The sequence below is a fragment of the Piliocolobus tephrosceles genome, chromosome X (assembly GCF_002776525.5).
Source record: "Piliocolobus tephrosceles isolate RC106 chromosome X, ASM277652v3, whole genome shotgun sequence".
In the NCBI taxonomy this organism is placed as follows: Eukaryota; Metazoa; Chordata; class Mammalia; order Primates; family Cercopithecidae; genus Piliocolobus; species Piliocolobus tephrosceles.
Window position 1 is genome coordinate 87,268,996 of NC_045455.1, and position 21,141 is coordinate 87,290,136.

Sequence of the window (21,141 nt, forward strand, 5' to 3'; positions counted from 1 at the left end):
AGTCAATGTCTCCCAAGGCCAGCCTTTGCTAATGCAGGGATAATGCTTAGATATGCTTCTGGTTATATGAAGACAAGCCTGCATAGTCTAACTATAACACAGGAGCATGGATCTTGGAGCCAGACAAGCCTGGATAAGAGTCCTTGTTCCAACATCTACTATAGCCATGTGACCTTGAGAACCTCTGTTCCAGGGCTTCCTTCTCAGTCAAACAGGATGATAATAATACACTTAGCTCTTGTGAGAATGATATGAGTTAATACATAAAGTACTTAAAGAACAGCCCATGGAAACTGTTAGGTTGTGTAAGAATTATTATTTTTTAAATTGGCAGTGCCTAACTACAAAGGAGGCTGGGAACATGAGTATGTGGCACAGAAGAATAGAATGACGGCAAGTGACTCAAGCCCAGCATCCCCTGGGGTTTCTCAGACCTGATTCCCTGGGAACAGGGACCCTCCACCTGGCATCTGCATCAGATTTGTCAGCAAGGAAGAAGGGGAAGGGTGGAAATGGTTGTAGGAGAAGCTGCAGACTGGTCTGCTACATACCTTGATTTATAGGTGGGGCACAGAGACACACGAAAGCCTCCTCCAGATGACACAGTTGCTTAGTGGTTAACCATAGCAAAATCCCAGGCTCTTGCTTCATTATTACTTCTTGGCACAAAATGATTGGATAGCTATCTATGTGCTTCTCAACTATCATGGCCCTGATGCAAAGTGTTGATACATAAAATTTATAGACCTTAAAAATTTTTCAGAAAAAATTCTGAAGAGTAAAGCACAGCTACTGCATGATCACAGACCAGCAATTAAAGTGTCATCCTAAATAAAAGAGCACATGTTGCATAGGTCACTTGCTCAGAATTCTCAGGGTGCATGATTCTCACTCACCTGTGGTGTTCTGCTTGGTTCGTAGGACTGGACTGGAAGACTTCCAATATCTTTAAAAACACAAGACATTTCCAGTCCCTGGTACACAGCTCCTGCTTTTAGTGTTTGGAATGAAAAGAGTTAGCTATTTCTTGCCAACTCACTCATTCCATTTTGAAACGACCTAAATATCCAATATTAGAATTAATTAAATTATGATTCTATTATGAAATATTGCGCAGAAATTAATCTCCTAAGTATAAAGACTGTGTAGCAACACGGAAGTGTTTGTGTTGTAATTAACGTTAAGTGAATAAAGCAGGATAGCTGACACTCTGGGACCGCCCGTGTCTCTCAGGGCTCTCAGGGTGTTCCAGCCAAGTTCCAGCTAACCACCCCCAGCTGTGGACGCCCACACAGCTCAGGCACTGGCTCCCCCTTTCCTCCTCATGAACAGTCCTCAAACAATCACCGTGGGCAGTTAATGCATAGATGCCCCAGCTCCATCACTCCTAGAGTAGGATATTTGGAGGGGCAGGTTTAGCACCACATCCTCCAATTTCCTTGGAGAGTAAGCTTCCATCATTTAAGTGTCTCTTTTTTTTTTGGAGACAGAGTCTCACTCTGTCATCCAGGCTGTAGTGCAGTGGCACCATATCGGCTCACTTCAACCTCTGTCTCCTAGGTTCAAGCAATTCTCCTGCCTCAGCCTCCCGAGTAGCTGGGATTACAGGTGCCTGCCACCACGCCCAGCTACTTTTTGTACTTTTAGTAGAGATGGGGTTTCACCACGTTGGCCAGGCTGGTCTCAAACTCCTGACCTCAGGTGATCTGCCCGCCTCAGCCTCCCAAAGTGCTGGAATTATAGGTGTGAGCCACCGCGCCCAGCCTTAAGTGCCTCTTTGTTGGTTACTTTTGCTTCTGCATTTTGCTTCCCCACTACCCTAACACTGCTACCTGAACTTCCCAAATCAACAACCCTCTCGTGAATCCTTTTCTCAGGATCTGCATCTGGAAAAATCTCAGCCTCAATGGCAGGATAGGGAATGTGGGTATATCTCTGTTTGCTGCTGTGTAGACAATGTGTTTGCACACAGACTAAGGTGGGAAGGAATGAACAATTGTGGGAGTTGAATAAGGACAGTGAGAGTATATAAGATTCCCCTATTTCCTAAATGTCCTAAAGTTGTTAGGTGGGTTTAAAATATTTCTTGTTTTCTATCTTTATTTCTTTATTAAAAAAAAATTAAGGCTGGGTGCAGTGGCTCACACTTACAAACTCAGCACTTTGGGAGGCTGAGACAGGTGGATCACCTGAGGTCAGGAGTTCGAGACCAGCCTGACCAATATGATGAAACCCCATCTCTACTAAAAATACAAAAACTAGCTGGGCATGGTGGCATGCGCCTGTAATCCCAGCTACTCAGGAGGCTGAGACAGGAGAATCGCTTGAACCTAGGAGGCAGAGGTTGCAGTGAGCCGAGATCATGCCACTGCATTTCAGCCTGGGCAACAAGGATGAAACTCCGTCTCAAAAAATAATAATAATAATAATAATAATAATAAATTAGGCTAGTCAGGTGAAGCAGTAGGAGTGGAAAAGGAACATAGAAATCTGAACTGGTACACACCACTGCACTTGGACCAGCATGACTGATATTTTTAAGAAAACAATAAGCATCTACACTCCAAATCCACATGCACAGGAGGCTGAAAAGAGAAATGAGAAATAGCTGTGGAAGAAACGGGCTATTCCAGAATGGTCTGTTATAAGGAAGCAAGCGGGGAGAAGAGGGACAGTGAGGTTGCTGGAGCCAGGCAGGGGTAGGGGACACAACCTTGTAGAAACCAGACCTCAATCTCATCTACATCTAAAATCCACATAAATCCAAAGTTTACATTGTTTAGTGCCCTGAAGTACAGAGATATCTATTTTTTTCAGCGCAAACTGTATAAATGCAAAGATATGATGCATTCCTTCCAATTTTTTCCTAAACTCCAAATACCGAAGCATTTCCTCTGGAAAATTCCTTTGCACATAAGTGAAATCATTTCTGTTGTAAAATTATGATCTGTGGTTTTATATGATCAGAGCTGCTTTTATTTTACTGATCTATTTTCCACATAAAGCCTATTTATAATCTGAAGAGGACAGTTTAGTTCTCCTGTCTCTTGAAACATTATAACAGGCTGTGGAAGCTAACATATTGCTTTATTGTTCCATCATTTTCCTCTTTAGAACTTTTGACTAAAAAGAAAATACATGCACACACAGCTAGTTCTATTGCAAGCACAAAACCAAAACCTAAACATAATCTAGGTGTAAAGCCAAACCAGACATACGGTTTTGGAGATAAAGTATTGTACTCAGCAATGCTACTTTTTAAAATGGGGAGGAGTGGAAAGTAAATGCATTCAAGAGGATAAATAGTTTTCTTTGAAAGGCTAATTAACTCAACAAGTTTTTCTTCTCTAGTAGTCAAAGAGTGAGTAGAGTGACTTTCCAGTAAAATGAACCAGTAAAGCGAAGAAGGAAAATGTGCTCTTTACTTTCCACGGTCTTTTCATCACAGCAGGACTGATACGGGTTGTATGGTAGTGAGAGCCATGTCTTTAGAGCTGGAGAAATTGAGGTTGAAACCCTGACTCAGCCACTCGTGGGCTGTGAGATCTTACGTGACTTACTTCACTTCTCCGTGCCTCTGTTTCTTCCTCTGTAAAATAGACAAACAGTTTTTCACAATATCAAAGGATGCAAAGCAACTAAAACACCCGTCAACAGACGGTATGGAAATTCGATTTCACAGCAGAGGAAATCAATGAACTTCAGCTACATGTGACAAATAGATGGGTGTAAGGAATACAACGCTGAGTCAACAGATAAATAAGCAAGTCCAAAATAACTGAAACAATAAAGTGTTTAGGCACACAGTAGAAGAAAACGAGGAACTACAGAACGCTGTAGAGTGGTTGACGTGGGCAGAGGAAGGGAGTAGAGTTGGAGGATTCCATGTGCGGATGCAGGTTACGGTTCATGTTCTAGTTTTAGGGTTGGGCAGTCGGTGCATTTTATTATTTAAAATATGAAGCAATGAATAAAAGATGAATGAGAGAGGACCATGCTTGGAACAATGATAGTGTGGCCTGAACCCAGGATTGTGATGAACCCAAAGCTGTTGCATCTGAAGTTGGGGGAAAAAGGTGAAACTGGCAAGATGATGCCTACTTCATAGAGCTGTCCCAATAATTAAATGAGAAAGACACAGGGCACTGAATATAGAGGTTACCTCAATTGCTCTCAGTTGACTAGATGTCATCTGAATTGCTATTTCACGAAATTATAGTTTTAGATTATTTCAGATCTTTGCAATGTCTCATACTTAGCGTGTATTAATTTAAAACTACTAAGATTAGTTATAAAACTGTCCATTTAGTCAGCTCAGTTCTACACATATTATAGATGACTAAAGCAGATCCTTGAATTCAACAATTTAGTTTGTTTGTTTTTTAATAGAGACAGGGCACCATCTCTGTGCCCTGCAGTGGCACCATCATGGCTCACTGCAGTCTTGAACTCCTGGACTCAAGCTATCCTCCCACCTCAGCCTCCTGAGTAGCTGGGACTACAGGTTCATGCTACCACGCCGGGCTAATATTTCTATTTTTGGTAGAGATAGGATCTCATTTTGTTGTTCATGTTAGTTTCGAACTCCTGGCTTCAAGCGATCCTCCCACCTCGGCCTCCCAAAGTGCAGTCTTTCATTTTTGAGGGCCTGCTATCTGTCAGGTGTTGTGTTGAGTCCTGGAGACTGTAGTAAGTAGCAGGTCTGGTCTTTGCTGTTGTGGAGTACATGGCTGGAGAAGGAGTGGACCAGTAATTACCTACTTTTCAGGTGGTTATGGCTATGAAGGAGAGGGACATACTGCTGCACGTGACCTGGCATGGCTAACCCACAAAAAAGCAGCGTAGCATGGTGGGGGTAGAATGAGGGTTTGGCACAGACAGACACCGGTCACTAAAGGGTCACAGTCCTGGGCAAGTAACCGGTCTCGGGGCCATGATGAAGAGTAAACAAATTAGCATGCATCAAGCATTGAAGAGTTCCTGGCATATAACAGGCATGACGTTCATGTTATAAAGAAAGCAAACATGCGTATGTATAAGGGGCAAGTCTCCACTTGCATTTTTCTACACTGCCCAGAGAGACTCCTAATCTGTAAAAGGGGCTTTTCATAGCTCCTCCTGTGGCGTGCAGAAGCACTGAATGAGAAAGTGTGTGTGAAGCGCAGGGCATAACACGACATTCACAAGGACATTATTATTGCTGTTACCTTCAAAACGATCTTAGGGAACGAATAGCTATTCTTTAATATTCAATGCAAGGAAATGGTGCTGAATGCCCTCATCTGCATGGATGTCACGTGGCCTGCAGGATTGTGAGCAGAAAGCTATGAGCCTTCACCTTCACTCCCTCATCCCCAGCCCCGTGCACTCATAAAACCACTGAACACATACCCCTTCCTGGCTCCAGGCCTGACCTGTGGCAGGACACATTTTTGACTGTTTAGGATGGACATAAGCACAAGGGCATGATCACCCCACAGCCAGAGGCCCCAGGTCTCCACAACCTTCCCTTCTCTCCCACTCCCAATCCCACCCCTCAAAGGCCATCAAGGAACAGAACAGTTTGACTGGGTGCATGCACAAACTGGAAAAGTATCATCTCGTAATGTAAGACCAGCAGTACTCCAAGTATTATGGCAGCAGTGATTAGTGTAATGGTCCCCAAATTATTATATGCAATGGAATTGATAGGGACATTTGGCTATAATCACTGAGATGCTTTTTATTCAATAAGCGCTCCTTAAACATCATGGGTACCTATGCAGACACTGTATAAAGAGGTATTGGCTTTCACTTATCACTTGGCATAAACACACTTATAATAAGCTTATGAGATTATTCATCATAAGCATTTAAACACGTTTCTCTGCTTCTGCGCCACACATAGTTGATTCTCTGAGGGAAATGAAGCATTAACATATGGAAGGTGAATTCTTAACCACGGCAGAATGATGATCCGTGACTCCTAAATTCAACGTGAAAATGTTTTATTCTTGGCTCGGGAGCTGAGAGGGAGTTTGGCTAGGGCTGAACTCTCAGACAAGTTAAGAACAAGTTGGGATTGCTTCTTCTTCGTTACTGTAAGAAGGTGTTAGATAAGGGTGCAAATGGGTGTAAACTTTTTGCAATCACCCTTTGTATAAAAGGCAAAGCGAATGTTTTTAGAGTAAAGAATGACTAAAGTTTTTTTTTGTTTTTTGTTTTTTGTTTTTTTTGAAAGGGAGTCTCACTCATTCATGCAGGCTGGAGTGTGGTGGTGTGATCTCAGCTCACTGCAACCTCCGCCTCCTGGGCTCAAGTGATTCTCCTGCCTCAGCCTCCCAAGTAGCTGGGACTACAGGCACCCGCCACCACACCTGGCCAATTTTTGTATTTTTGGTAGAGACGGGGTTTCACCATGTTAGTCAGGATGGTCTCAAACTCCTGACCTCAGGTGATCCACGGCCTCCCAAAGTGCTGGGATTACAGGCATGAGTCACTGTGCCCAGCTAATGATTGAAGTTTTTAATCCTCTAGCTCTAGAAATGCTCAGCAAGGACCCCACTATTTCATGGCTCTCAGGGCAGGGGCCCCAGGGTGTCCCACCTTCACCTCCAAGTCACCTGAATCTAAGCCTAGCGAGGACACAAAGCTTTCTACATCTCTCCCCAACTTGGTCCCACCTTGATTTTGACGTAAAAATAAACAATGGATTATCTTCCTTCTCTCATCCCATATCACCTTAGCCCTCTTCACATACACAGAGACTACAATATTTGGAATTACTGAGTCCCTTCATTGAAACCTATGCTGTCATATTAGACCATGTTAATCTTTCCTCTTTCTCCTTCCAGTGGCCTCAGAAGAGACAGAGCCTCGCAGCTGTGAAGGTGATGGGAGGCACTGGCTGCGGGGCAGGGGAGTGGGCTCTGTGGCCACTTCCCCGCTCCTCCTTGGGGCCTGGGGCCTTGCCACTAAAGGTGATGGGCTCCACCTAGGTCACCTCTAAAGCCCCTGCCAAAGGGCCAAATTCACAAGCCACAAGCCACCCAGGCCTGTGGCTGTTTGCAGGGTGCATATTTTGTAGGAGGGGAGGAATTCCACAGACTTGGTATCTAAGTCAGCCCAGCTCCCAGGCTCCATTACCCTCCAAGGTAGAAACCTGAACCTGCCAATACAAGCAACTTAGTCCCTTCCAGTTTGAACTCTGTCGTTTTGGAGCAGGCCCCCTTCAATTCAGGCCCCTCCCTTTCTCCTTCTTCCAGGTGGGGTCAGGGCTGACAATGTGGGGGAAATCTGTCTCTGTTCTGTGGTTGCTATTGTCTTCAAAGAGCTGGACCTCACCTCCCAGGCCCAGTGTGCTGCCCTCAATCCCCGCTGATGGCCAGGCTTCCCCCTGGTTGTAGTGTCCTGCCTGTGGCATCCCCGTAGCTGGCCTCTCAGCCACTTATATGCGTCCTAGGTAGGGACAGGTGGTGCCGGCACACTGCAGAAGAGAAGCCTCCTTTGGAATCACGCTGACATGCAGGTCCAATCACGGTGCCCTGAGGCCGACTGCTGTGGGTCCTCCCTCCTACTCAGGTGCCAAACCTGAAGCTAGATGTCAGCAAAGTTCCCTGGCCCCTCACAAGGTGTGCAATGGGGGAGTGGCTCGCTTCTCCAGTGCCCTGTTGCTCAAACCTCTAGGCGAGCATACAGACGGGCAGGCTGTGGAGGCTCCAACCCCACAGCAGTGTGTAGGGATGAACGTTTACAGACCCAGTGGGCGTGTATTACCGGGTGCTCTTTTAGTTTAGCTGTCCGTAGGCGGCTTGTGTTAGTCAGCTCAGTTAGACCCCTGCCTTATCGCAACAACAGAGGGCTTTCTGTATCCCAGTGTTCCCGCCTTGGTGTTGGAGAATGGTGCAAGGTTTACTGAGTGGAAGCAGCTCTCAACAGATGGGGGAGCCAGAAGGGAGACGGTTTTCCCCTGGAGTGGGGCCACTCAGCAGCCTGGGCTCTCCTCCAACTGCCCCAGCCAAACTCCCTGTCGTTCTGCCGGTTGGTGGCCTGCTGGTGCCTGTCCATGTGTTCCTCTCCGTGTCCAGCCACCTGTGTGTTCCTCCACTGACGTGTTCCTCTCCACTTCAGAAGGCATCTGTGTCTGCCTGCTGGGGTCTCCAGGGTGTTTTTATAGGCACAGGATGGGGGTGTGGCAGGGCAGGGTGGTCTTGGGAAATGCAACATTTTGGCAGGAAATGCCTGTCCTCACCTAAGCCCATGGGGGTGGAGCCCTAGCCAGGGACCATGCCCTCCTCTACCCAGCACTTCCCTTCCCCGCTTCCATATCATTTAAAGGGACCACGCTCTTCCCTTCCCAGCACTGCCGTTCGGTATCAACGTGACGTCCTCCAGACTCATCTGGGATCTGTTAAGGCCTCTTCTTCAAAGACACCGCGCCTGTCTCGGGCTTAGGGCATCTGAACACTATCCCCATATCCTTCAATTCTCCTCTTCCCCATTATGGCCCCATTCAACTCAGTTTGGCTAGAAAGCAGCTCTTATGTTATCCTGAATCCCCCCCTGGCCAGGCAAGGTGGCTCACACTTGTAATCCCAGCATTTTGGGAGGCTGAGGCTGAAGGAATGCTCGAGGCCAGGAGTGCAAGACCAGCCTGAGCAACATAGTGAGAGCTACTCTCTATTTTCAAAAAAATTATGAAAAAGAAAAAATAATCCTCTCCCTCTGATTTGCTTACAGAATAATTTGTTTATAGAATACTATAAGCAATGAGGGTGAGGGACCCATTTGGGAATAGGTAGACCTAGTTCATTCTCCAAAGAATTTGCAGAAAAAGAAAGATGAATATATATACAATTTATGGAGAAATTTACAAAGAAACATTAGTTATATTGAACTCCAAGTGCTCAGAGATACAAATGAGACAATGGGTGGAATTAATCTGGGTTGCAAACTGCAATCCAGAGGGAGGCAGGAGAGGAAAGGAGAGATTCACAGCAGCAGTGGAAGAGAAAGGAGTCCCAGGTCCAGAAGTGGGTTTAGGTGAATGTCCAGGGGTTGCTGGAAGTTCAAAGCAAAGCATGTGGATTTGGGTCTGTAGAGCGGGGTGGGGGGCACTGAAACATCTTTTTTTTTTTTTTGGATACAGATTCACACTCTGTCAGCCAGGCTGGAGTGCAGTGACACTGTCACGGCTCCCTGCAGCCTTGACCTCCCAGATTTAAGCGATCTTTCCACCTCAGCCTCCTGAGTAGCTGGGACCACAGGTACTTGCCACCACGCTTGGCTAATCTCTTTCTTTCTTTCTTTTTGTAGAGTTTGCAGTGGGGGAGGTGGTCTCTGTATGTTGCCCAGGCTGGTCTTGAACTCCTGAACACAAGTGATGCTCTCACCTCCGTCTTCCAAAGTATTAGGATTATGGGTGTGAGTCCCTGCACCTGGCCTAGTGAGCACTCTTGATCAGAACCAAGCTGCCCAAGGAGGGTGTAGGTAAAGAGGGAGACAGTGGGTTAGCAGCCAGAAGAAAAATCCAAGCAGGACAGCACTGACTTTGATTTGATAAGATGATTCCGAAGGTACCCAGCGGAGTGGAGTAACATGGTCAAGCAGGAGAAATGGCTGCAGCTCATTCAACACCAGCCTCTAGAGGAGATTGGGGGTAGATATAAAGAACAATGTTGCAAACTGCAAAGCCTAGAGGCCTGGTCATGAGATGTGGATGGGATTCTGGGGAAGGGAAGGATATGCTCGGCTGTCAGGCAGGCTGCAGAGAAGGAAGCTGCTGTCCTTGGCAGCTGACGGGGTGTGATGAAAACTAGAGAGGCGGCGTGGATTACCGAGGCTGCAGGCTTGCGGAAGCGGTGGGGACTGGAAAAGCTCACCAGGACAGAGAAGTTGGGCAACAGGCAAGGCTGGTTGAGGGAAGGGTGGGGAGTTTGAGGTCTCAGACCTATTTGTATTTGGTTGGCAATGTCCTGGAGCCCTTGGTACGTGACTTACAGAAGAGGGAAGGCCGGGATGTGTCTTGGGCCAGGAGGATGGTGGGAGGCAGTTCTAGGCCATGCAAGGTGCATGGAGGAGCCCTGAGCTGTTCTCTATCCAACAAGAAAGACAAGCGCTCCCCTTAGCAAGTGTAAGTCAGCGAAGGACCTTCTCAGGCCCCTGTCTCTCCATCTCTGAGCTTGGAAAGTTAAGAACACAGAGCTGGGACACCACTGTCTCAGCTCACATTTGTTTTATGTATAATGTGACATTTGCCTTTATATTATCTTTAAAGCACTGACAAAGTAGCATAGTTTACTCACCTGAAAAGAGTTTGGGATTTGGAGAATCACAAACTTGGATTAAAATCCTAGGTCTAGAAAGAAAATGTGGTCTATCCATACAATGGAGTATAATTCAGCCTTAAAAAAACAGGAAACTCTGACATGTGCTAGAACATGGATGGATCTTGTGGATGTTGTGCTGAGTGAAATAAGCAAGTCACAGAAAGACAAATGCTGCGAGATCCCACTTAGACGAGGTACCTAGGGCAATCCAATTCATGGAAACATAAAGTAGAATGGTGGTTGCCAGGAACTGGGAAAAACAAGGAAGGAGGAGTTGTGGTTTAATGGTACAGTTTCAGTTTTGCAAGATGAAAAAGTTCTGGCAATTGTTGCACAATATGCATGTAGTTAACACTGTTGTATTGTACCCTTGAAAACAGTTAAGATGGTACATTTTATGTTAGATGATTCTACCTCAGTTAAAAAAAAAATCCAACATCTAGCCCTAGTGACTCTGTGGCCTTGACTTTGCACAAATCACTTAATTTCTTGGGGTCTCAGTTTCTTCATCTGTAAGATGGGCAGAGAATACCCACTCATAAGGATATTCTGAGGATGAAAGGAAAGCAGGTATGTGAAGCTTCCAACGTACCATCGCACATAAAAGGTGTTTGCATTTTAGTTCAATTAAACGTGCTACATTTAATTCCACTATCATCAAAACCTAAATGGTTCCTTTTTAAGAACCCAGACCCTCTTAAGATGCAGCAGTGTGTCTCAGTGCAGCCCACACAATACTGAGGATAAAATGGTTAACAGTAACGCCCTGAGCTGCTACACCCAGAGGATTTGTAATAGGGCTACACAAGAAGTGGCCCAGCATTTCTTTTGTTGTCATTGTTTCCAAGACAGGGTCTCGCCATGTTGTAGCTGGCCTCAAACTCCTTGGCTCAAGCCCCAGGCTCCCAGGTGTCAGGGACTACAGGTACGTGCCACCACGTACCTGTATTCCTGTTTTTGATGGGAGAGGGGTCCCATATAAAAAGGTCACTCTTCTTGTCAAAAGAAGCTGAACATATTCCCTCCTGACCGCACAAATTAGGAAGAAATCAAACACAACTAGCCAGAACTTTGGGTTCGCAGATATGATAGGCCTCAAAAATATGGAGAAGCTTTTTGCAAAAAGTAGATGCCACAAACAACAAGCATTTTGGTTAACCCCAAGGGAAGGAGAAATAAATCTCCTTAGGAATATGATTGCTAAATATTTGATGGTCAAAGTGAAATCTGAATAAGTTCCGGTGTAGAGACAGAGGCCTTACTAGAGAGGTAGAACCAGATAATTGTGGAATATGCTTAGCAGAATCACTAGAACTTGGAGACCCAAGATGAAGAAGAATTCAGCCAAGACTGGAACAGAGAACATTTCCTTAGCCATTCCAGGCTGAGTTTTTCTTATTCTTTAGTGAGAAGAATTTGGGGGTTTATGCCAAAATGCCTTTCTGTACCATGTGTGGTTTGTTGCATAAAATTAGAAGTTAACAGGAAATGAACTGGATTGGTCTTATTTCATAGCATGGGTTCAAACCCTCTCGATACCTCCTTTTGTTATCTTCATAAAGTCCTGGGTTAAGGACAGCCTCCGGCTATTATTGTAGCAAGATACCTGTGCAGGGTGGACCCCTTCATGATTGCAGTTCAAATCCTGGTGCCCGGAGTTTCCAGGTAAGCAGCAACCTTCACACAATGTTGTTTGGGTGTGCGGCATGTGTAACAATAGTGCACCACACCCAGAAAGACAATATGCCAAAATATTCAAATATCCTACCCAGCCACTGTGTCACGTACAACACGCATGGCCCAACACAAGCCAGTCCCTCTTAAAATGTCAGGGTCGCTGACAGGGTCACTCACAGGCTGACTTAATACTTGCACATTGCTCTCAACTTTCTTAGGCTGTTTACTTAAGCTGTCTCTGGCTTCCTCTCCGCCTTGGTTAACAACATGGCGGTGAGGTTTGGCATCAGGCGGAACTGAGTTGGAATTCCATCTCTGTCCCCTCTAATGACTGTGCAAGCCGATCACGTTACTCAACCTTGCTGAGTTCTTCAGAATTCTGCATCCATGCAACCATAATAAAAGAACAAGATCACATCCTTTGCAACAACATGGATGGAGCTGGAGGCCGTTATCCTAAGTGAACTAATGCAGAAACAGTAAGCCAAAAATCACATCTTCTCACTTGTAAGTGGGAGGTAAACACTGAGTACACACGGACACAAAAATGAGATCAATAGACACTGGGCATTCCAAAGTGGGGGATGGAGAGAGGGGATTAAGGGTTGAAAAATTACCTGTTGGGTACTATGCTCATTACTTGGGTAATGGGATCATTAGAAGCCTAAACCTCAGCGTCATGTAATATCCTCATGTAACAAATCTGCACATGTACCCCCTGGATCTAAAGTAAAATTAAAAGAGAAAAGAAAAGAAAAAAAAAGAATTCCAGATCCTTAGAGAGAATTTAAGAAGCTACCCCAGGTTCAGGGGGAGAAGATACAGGACATAGCCGAAGGTCACCTGGTCCACATGAGCTCCACCCTAAATGCCAACTGCCGCCTCTCACCTCTTCCCTGTGTCACCCTCTCTCTCATTGCCCCCGTTTCTGATTCTTGCTTCATTCTCTTATCCCAGGAACCTGCTCCTAGGCCTTGACCTCTTTCCTTGATGAGCTCTTTCATTCACAGAGACTCCTATGTTCACAGAATCTCTGATAATGTCCTTCATGCTCACCAAGATTTCATCTTCCTTTACACACACTCTCCCTTAACTAACTATGTTTCTCCCTTTATTAAAATAAAACACGGACTGGCCCTTCAATTTCACTCTTGTTCAAGATGTCCTAAATGGATGTAAGAGGGCTGCTAACTTTTCAATGTTCTCTGATCTCACTCTTAAAGGGCGTGTATCTTTTTCTTATCATTAAGGTATCTGGTCTATAGGGCAGGGTCTTGTGTTTTGTGTTCCCATCCCCTGTGTGTGAGAGAGAAGGCACGTGTTTTCTCAAACGTGTCTGTTTTTCTCTCTGGGATGCCAGCACCACGTTGTAATCTGGATCCCATATCTCACTTGCCTTCGAGGCCCAGCAGGACAGCTGAGTCCCTACGTGCACTCGGCCAGCTGCGCCTTCCACTTCGGCATCCTGCTTGGGAACTTTCTCCTACGCAGATGCTGCTAATTAACTCGACCTAAACCCCGGTTTCCACAGCTACGTGTTCAAATGAAAGGGCCGTGGAGACATCGAGGATCTCCTTGCTTCCTGCAGAGGAAGATCAATTTCTCCTTCCTCCTTTAATTTGCAACTGACTTCCTCCAGGAAGCGGGCGTTCCTCAGGAGATGTCAAAAGTAGTGGTTACATATCGGGTCTTTTACATGAGAAGTTGCAGGGTTTTAAGGAGTGTTGAAAACCAGGCACTTTCCCCTGGGTCTTGCCCATACAATCACATCTGGCTCACATCAACTCCTGCTAACTTAACACATGTCTCCATGGCTTCCCTATCCTTACTGTCCAGGGCCAAGCCGTCTGCAAAGCTTGTTTGTTCTCTCATGCTCAAAACAAAAGCACGTTCCTGCTTTTGTCCCGGGCCTGCCCTCATGTTTAGAAATCACAAGGTGGGTTGTTGGTCTCCAGGGGTCACTTCTGGTGAAATGATGAGGGTGGCTGAAGAGGGTTTTATAAATGAGATTTGATCAAAACCAGGGTTGAGCCCCCCTGCAGCAAACCCCTGAGGCCAGGAGTTCAAGACGAGCCTGACCAACATGGCAAAAGCCCATCTCCACCAAAAATACAAAAACTAGCCGGTGTGTGGTTGCAGGCGCCTGTCATCTCAGCTACTCGGGAGGCTGAGGCAGGAGAATCGCTTGAACCCAGGAGGCAGAGGTTGCAGTGAGCCAAGATGGTGCCCCTGTACTCCAGCCTGGGCGACAGAGTGAGACTCTGTCTAAAAAAAAATAAAAATAAAAATAACATAGTCTTTGTCCAAATCAGGAACCTCCTGAGAACCCAGAGAGTTGGAGCAGGACTGGCTGGCGCAAGGAAAGGTTTGGAATTAAGAATCTTCTGAGCTGTGTTTAATAGCCATTTATGTATTGGATGATTTAGACCTTGGTTTCCCATTGGCAAAAATGGGAGTTGCCATAGGATGGCTGCCGGGTTTAAATAAGAAATTTAAAGATATTTCAGTGAAAAGAACTACATGGATTATTACTACAATGATGATAAGTAATATAATATAGGTAATATCCCTTTTGTAAGGATATCTATTCCTCACAACATTTCTGAGGTGGGTACTGTGATTCTCCCTGGTTGACAGAAAAGGGCTCAATGGTTTAGGGAAGTGGCAGTAAAGCGCTCAAAGTTTAGGGAAGTGGCAGTAAAGGGAGACAGGAATGCTGCGTGCTTGGCCTGGCTGTGGACATTCGCCCTTAACCAACACACTACTAGTGAGAGTTACCTCCGTATTGGTAATGGAGGTAACTAGTATTGGTAACTAGTAGTGATGGTTATCTCCAATTGGTAATAATTGGTAATTATTACCAATTATTATTACTAATAATTGGTTTCTTACCAGTATTCCAATTTAGTAATAACTGGCAATTAGTGCAATGTATACTTTTTATACATGATAAATTACAAATGAAATTCATGTTCATTGCAAAACAAAAAAACTCAGACAACAGAAATACTTTAAGTATTTAAAGCAAAAAGTGGTAGGCCCAGCCCCCGAGAAGGGTGTCGGCTGTTTGATGAACATCCATTCAGACTTTTTTTGATGCCTGCACACCGAGGGCTGTTTGTTTTCACAAAAGTTAAATCATACTCTATGCATTGTTCTGCACGACAGTTACATCTTTTTTTTAGATGAAAGCAATGTGGGGTAGTGGCTAAGCGCAGGCTTTGCATCTGAGCTGTGTTTAAGTCTCCAACTCCTTCTAGTAGAGCTGCATATCCTTGGGCAAATTACTTAACTTCTCTAAGTCTTATCTTTAAAATGGGTCTCATACAAGAAGACATATGCATTGGCAACAAGCATATGAAAAATCGCTCCACATCACTGATCATTAGAGAAATGCAAATCAAAACCATGGCGAGATACCGTCTCACACCAGTCAGAAAGGCTACTATTAAAAACTCCAAAAATAGCAGAGATTACAGTGAAAAGACAGCACTTATACAGCTGCTGGGAATGTAAATTAGTTCAGCCACTGTGGAGAGCAATTTGGAGATTTCTCAAAGAATTAAAACAGAACTACCATTTGACCCGGCAATCCCATTACTGGGTATATATATACTCAAAGGAATATAAATCACTCATCACTCACGAGGTCAGGAGTTCAAGACCAGCCTGATCAACATATTGAAAACCCGTCTCTACTAAAATTACAAAAATTAGCGGGGCGTGGTGGCACATGCCTGTAATCCTAGCTACTCAGGAGGCTGAGGCAGGAGAATCACTTGAACTTGGGAGGTGGAGGTTGCAGTGAGCCGAGAGTGCACCACTGCACTCCAGCCTGGGTGACAGAGTAAGACTCTGTCTCAAAAAAAAAAAAAAAATCACTCATCATAAAGACACATGCACACATGTGTTCACTGCAGCACTGTTCACAATAGCGAAGACAGGAGATCAACCCAGATGCCCATCAACAGTGGACTGGATAAAGAAAATGGGGTACATATACACCATGGAATACGACACAGCCATGAAAAAGAACGAGATCATGTTCTTTGCAGCAACATGGTTGCAACTGGAGGCAATTATCCTAAGCAAATTATGCAGGAACAGAAAACCAGATACCGCATGTTCTCATTCATAAGTGGGAGCTAGACACTGAGTACATATGGACATGCAGAAGGGAACCATAGGCACTGGGGCCTACTTGAAGCTGGAGGGTAGGAGGAGGGTAAGGATTGAGAAACTACCTAATCAGGGACTATGCTCACTATCTGGGTGATGAAATAATTTGCACAGCAAAACCCAGCAACATGCAATTCACCCAAGTAACAAATCTGCACATAAGTACCCCCTGAACCTAAAATAAAAGTTGGAAGGAAATAAATAAATAAATAACTATGTAACCATTTAATTTTAAAAGATGGGCCTCATGCTACTTACCTTTCAGTGTTCTCATGGTGATTACAGACGACAGATGTAAAATCGCCAGGCACGTATTAAGTAGCGGGGACCATTACTATTTTCAATAAACTGTTTAATTCTGGGCCATTTTTCATTTTTGAACTGCAAAACAAGGTGGGTTGTATTCAATAAAGGTACTCTCTTAGATGCTTTATTCTGATGAATTCTCAATGGTGTTCATTCCTGTTTTGTTTTTTACATCAGAGGTTTTCAACCTTCAATGCAAATTACAATTACTTGGGAGGTTTGTAAAAAATTCCAAACCAGGCCACACTGCAGAGCAACTACATCAAAATCTCTGCTCTTGGAACTTAAACATTAGTCTTTTTCTAAAGTTCTCCAGGTGATCCCAATATTCAGGCAAGCAAGAGAATCACCACTTTGTATGGTACCCTCCGTGCTCCCAAGAAACAGACATGTAGACGAGAAGGGAATGGATTTTATTTGCTGAATGTATTTGAATCAAAGAGTTTATTACTTTTCTTTTCTTAATGCAGTATAATTAATATTTAAATACACATGAAGAGGGAGAGCCAGATAAATTAAATCAAATAAAATATTATAAATTGTAAAGTATATTCTATATTTTTCATTATAAAAATACAAAAAAATGAAATTTAAATATAAAAATTAGGCTGGGCGTGGTGGCTCATGCCTGTAATCCCAGCACTTCGGGAGGCCAAGGGAGGCAGATCACCTGAGGTCAGGAGTTCGAGACCAGCCTGGCCAATCCCACCTCTACTAAAAATACAGAAATTAGCTGGGAATGGTGGTACGCATCTGTAGTCCCAGCTACTTGGGAGGCTGAGATGGGAGAATCGCTTGAACCCAGGAGGTGGAGGTTGCAGTGAGCTGAGATTGCACCACTGCACTCCAGCCTGGGCAACAGAGCAAGGCTGCATCCCCGACCCCCTCCAAAAGAAATCATAGTCCTACTACCTTAAAATATACATATACTTTATATACAAGCATATGTATATTCATATATCTTTTATATATATATATATATATATTTACTGGTATCTAGTGTACATGGATTTTTTCCTACAATAGACTTTATTTATTTATTTACTTATTTATTTACTTATTTATTTATTTATTTATTTATTTATTTATTTTTGAGACAGGGAGTCTCATTCTGTCGCCCAGGCTGGAATGCAGTGGTGCGATCTCGGCTCACTGCAATCTCCGCCTCTTGAGTTCAAGTGATTCTCCTGCCTCAGCCTCTTGAGTAAATGGGATTACAGGCGCCCACCATGCCCAGCTAATTTTTGTATTTTTTGGTAGAGATGGGCTTTTGCCATGTTGGCCTGGTTGGTCTTGAACTCCTGACCTTGGGTGATCCACCCACCTCGGCCTCCCAAAGTGCTGGGATTACAGATGTGAGCCACTATGCCCAGCCTATAATAGACTTTAAAATACATAATTATATCCAATATTATAATTCCATATACCTCTTTATTAGTGAAGAAATTATATATATGCACTGAAAGAGTGCATATACATAACCTGGCATGGTTCTCAGAAGTCATTTCCAGAGCCCTCTTCCATAGGCAGCTTTGATCACTGGAGCATCAAGCAGTACCCATCAGGTTTATTCTCAACCCCCCAAGTGTTTGCTATTCTTGTTTTACACATCCAGTTCCTCTGTTGCCCAAGCCTACCCTTGTCCAGAGGCTCCCTGTCCACCCCATTCAGAATCTGATGGCTGAAACTACATCAGTGGGGAAGCTATTCTAAGATGTGAATTAATTCAGTTAGAGCATGTGCTGGCCCCAGGGTGAGACATTAAGGGCGCAACTTTCAGCCAGGCAGACATGGTCTCATAGAGGAATTGGCTTCAGGCTAACATCTCAGCAGCTAGGAGGACCCTGCTGCTCTCAGCTAAGTGCAATTCCTTATAAAGTTGTCCACAGTGGGGAGGGTACATTCGTTTAAACTCTTTTTGTTACGTTGATTTATTTTCTCCTTTGGATTGAAATAACTCAACGGGAAAGTGAAGAAAGGCATCGGCTGGGATGAGGAGAGAAGGAAAGAGTCATTTCCACATGTGACTATGAAGCAGATTGTAGTAATTTGTCTTCCATAGTGAAACCCCTACTTAAGCTCATAAAACCTCTGGGGAAAAAGAAAAAAAAAAAAAAAGAGCACATGCAACAGGCAACAGTGGCCACCTGCTGCAAATGGGGATACAAGTGGCTGGGGAGAGGATTCACCTTGAATACCATATTCACACACTACTTCTCAAAGAAAAACTGCATCGTGGAAAACAATCTGTCCTTTAATACCAGTAACTACTCTCCATTGTCACTTCTCTGGGATAGGCGCTAAGTTTATCTGTGTTTTCTCATTTGGCTTATTTATGCATTTACCTGGTAATGACACTTGTATAAATAAACAGATAGTTCTTGACCTCTGGAAGCATACTGATAAATCGGCCCACAGACATGCGGAGGAACCAAGGGCAAACAGCAGACAATTCACTTGGTGCCAGCCACAAGGAAGGTGTATTTGAGGGAATGCATCGTGGGTGGAACATACTTAGTCAGGGTGGGGTCACAGGGAAATCACCTTTCTTACCGAAGAGATTCCAGGGAAGACGGGAAGACTGTGGAGGTGGTTTCAATGGCCAAGGAGACATTTCTGAAGTATGCGGGAGGAATGCTGGTGCAGACCCAGGTGTAGCCTCAGAGGTGACTTAGCCAGAACACTGCCACAGCTGACCAGGGGCTCATCACATGGAGATCCCACAAATGACAACAGGAGAACATTTGATTCGAGGTTTGAAGGAATGGAGGGAACAGGTCTTTAAGGTGTCTGGGAGCGTAATGTTCAAGTGTGGAGGCAGCCATTGCAAAGGCTCTGGGGCAGAAATGTGCTTGACATATTCAGGAGACGGTAAAGAAGCTGCTGTGGCTGAAGCAGAGGGAACTATGCTACTCTCTAATCCAAACCGTAAGCTCCTTGAGGTCAGAGACCATGTCTGCCTGGCTCAAGGTTGTGCCCTTAATGTCTCATACTGGGGCCAGCACATGCTCTAACTGAATTAATTCACATCTTAGAATAGCTTCCCCACTGATGTAGTTTCAGCCATCAGATTCTGAATGGGGTGGACAGGGAGCCTCTGGACAAGGGTAGGCTTGGGCAACAGAGGAACTGGATGTGTAAAACAAGAATAGCAAACACTTGGGGGGTTGAGAATAAACCTGATGGGTACTGCTTGATGCTCCAGTGATCAAAGCTGCCTATGGAAGAGGGCTCTGGAAATGACTTCTGAGAACCATGCCAGGTTATGTATATGCACTCTTTCAGGTGACTAATGACTTCATAGGAGATAAAACCAACATCCTCTACTTACTCTGTGCCTAATACTTCACTAAATGTTTTAGCTGAATTAGCTTTACATGATTGTTATGGAGATTAAATGGGATATCTCCATTTTACAGATGAACAAACTGACTTTTAGACTTGCCTGAGGTCACACAAGCAATGGCAGAGACAAGTAAGGAGCCTGGGCAGTGTGATTCTAAAGCCTTTACCCTTAAACCCTGTGCCATAATTGCCTCTCTCCTCTTCTTGTCCCATGGTGGTGGGATGGTCTTATTAGAGTGGTATGGACACACCAGTGAATGAAGGTACAGAGAATAAACCTTAACTCTCAGATTGGACTCCCACTTCAGTGTATTTTTGAATCAAATGATGGCAACCACCCCCCATGTTTGTCTTTTGGCTTGGGGTCTAGTCCTCAGAAATGAGGGCAAGAAGCAGCTACAATGAGAGGCAAGTCTTTATGAAGGAATCTATGACCTTGAGGCTTGAAATTGACTGAGAAAAGTACCCCTGACTAGGAGGAGCCTGGTGATCAAAGGAAGTAATGCCTAACAAGGGAACGCCTGGAAGTCTTCATGGAAAATGGCAGCACAGTCCTGGAAAATCCCTGTCATGCCCTATCTCTCCAAGACACAGATGAGATGAGATGAGATGTGTGGTGTTCCCACTGGGACAAGCACTGACAGGAAATTAGGGTGGCAGGGAGGGCAGGAGCACCCACCTAAAGGATCAAGATATGCCTCCAGAATCAACAGCCATTGATTCATTAACTTACAAGTAAGAACACAATGGAGATGTTTTGGCTGTTGACACATGGCCCTGCCACTGAGGCCCAGCAATGTCAATTAGGAAGGAAACGGTTGAATGCAAGCTCTTTAGGTTGTCCGTGTGACCTCTAACACAGTCACAGGCCTATTCAAAGGGTGTATGGAACTAACAGTAAGATGACTAACTCAAACCCGGACAGCGGCTAAGAGTGGTGAGTTCCCTGAGAAGTCCTTTAAAAGGAAGAATGTGGGCTTTTCCATCTCTATCTACTTCCCTCTGGAGAGTCTTTAAAGAAATCAAAGAGACTGAAGACAGGATGTAGCCTTTATCCTGTGATCTCACCACATCCCACTTGGTGCTTTAGTGCCAAACAGGGGCCTCTTCCCTGATGTGATAAGAGGAGCTGCTTTCTTCAAGATCTGAGTGGTCCTTGGCGCTTATGGCAGTCTTGTCAGCAGGATGTTGGCCGCTGGATCAGGGGCTGAATCCTAATCTCTGGGAAAGCCTTGTGGATAAAACCATGAAGAGTTGACATGAATGCAAAACAATGAATGAACCCATTCCCCAGATTAAAGGAAAATGGGAGATGAATGGAAGATGC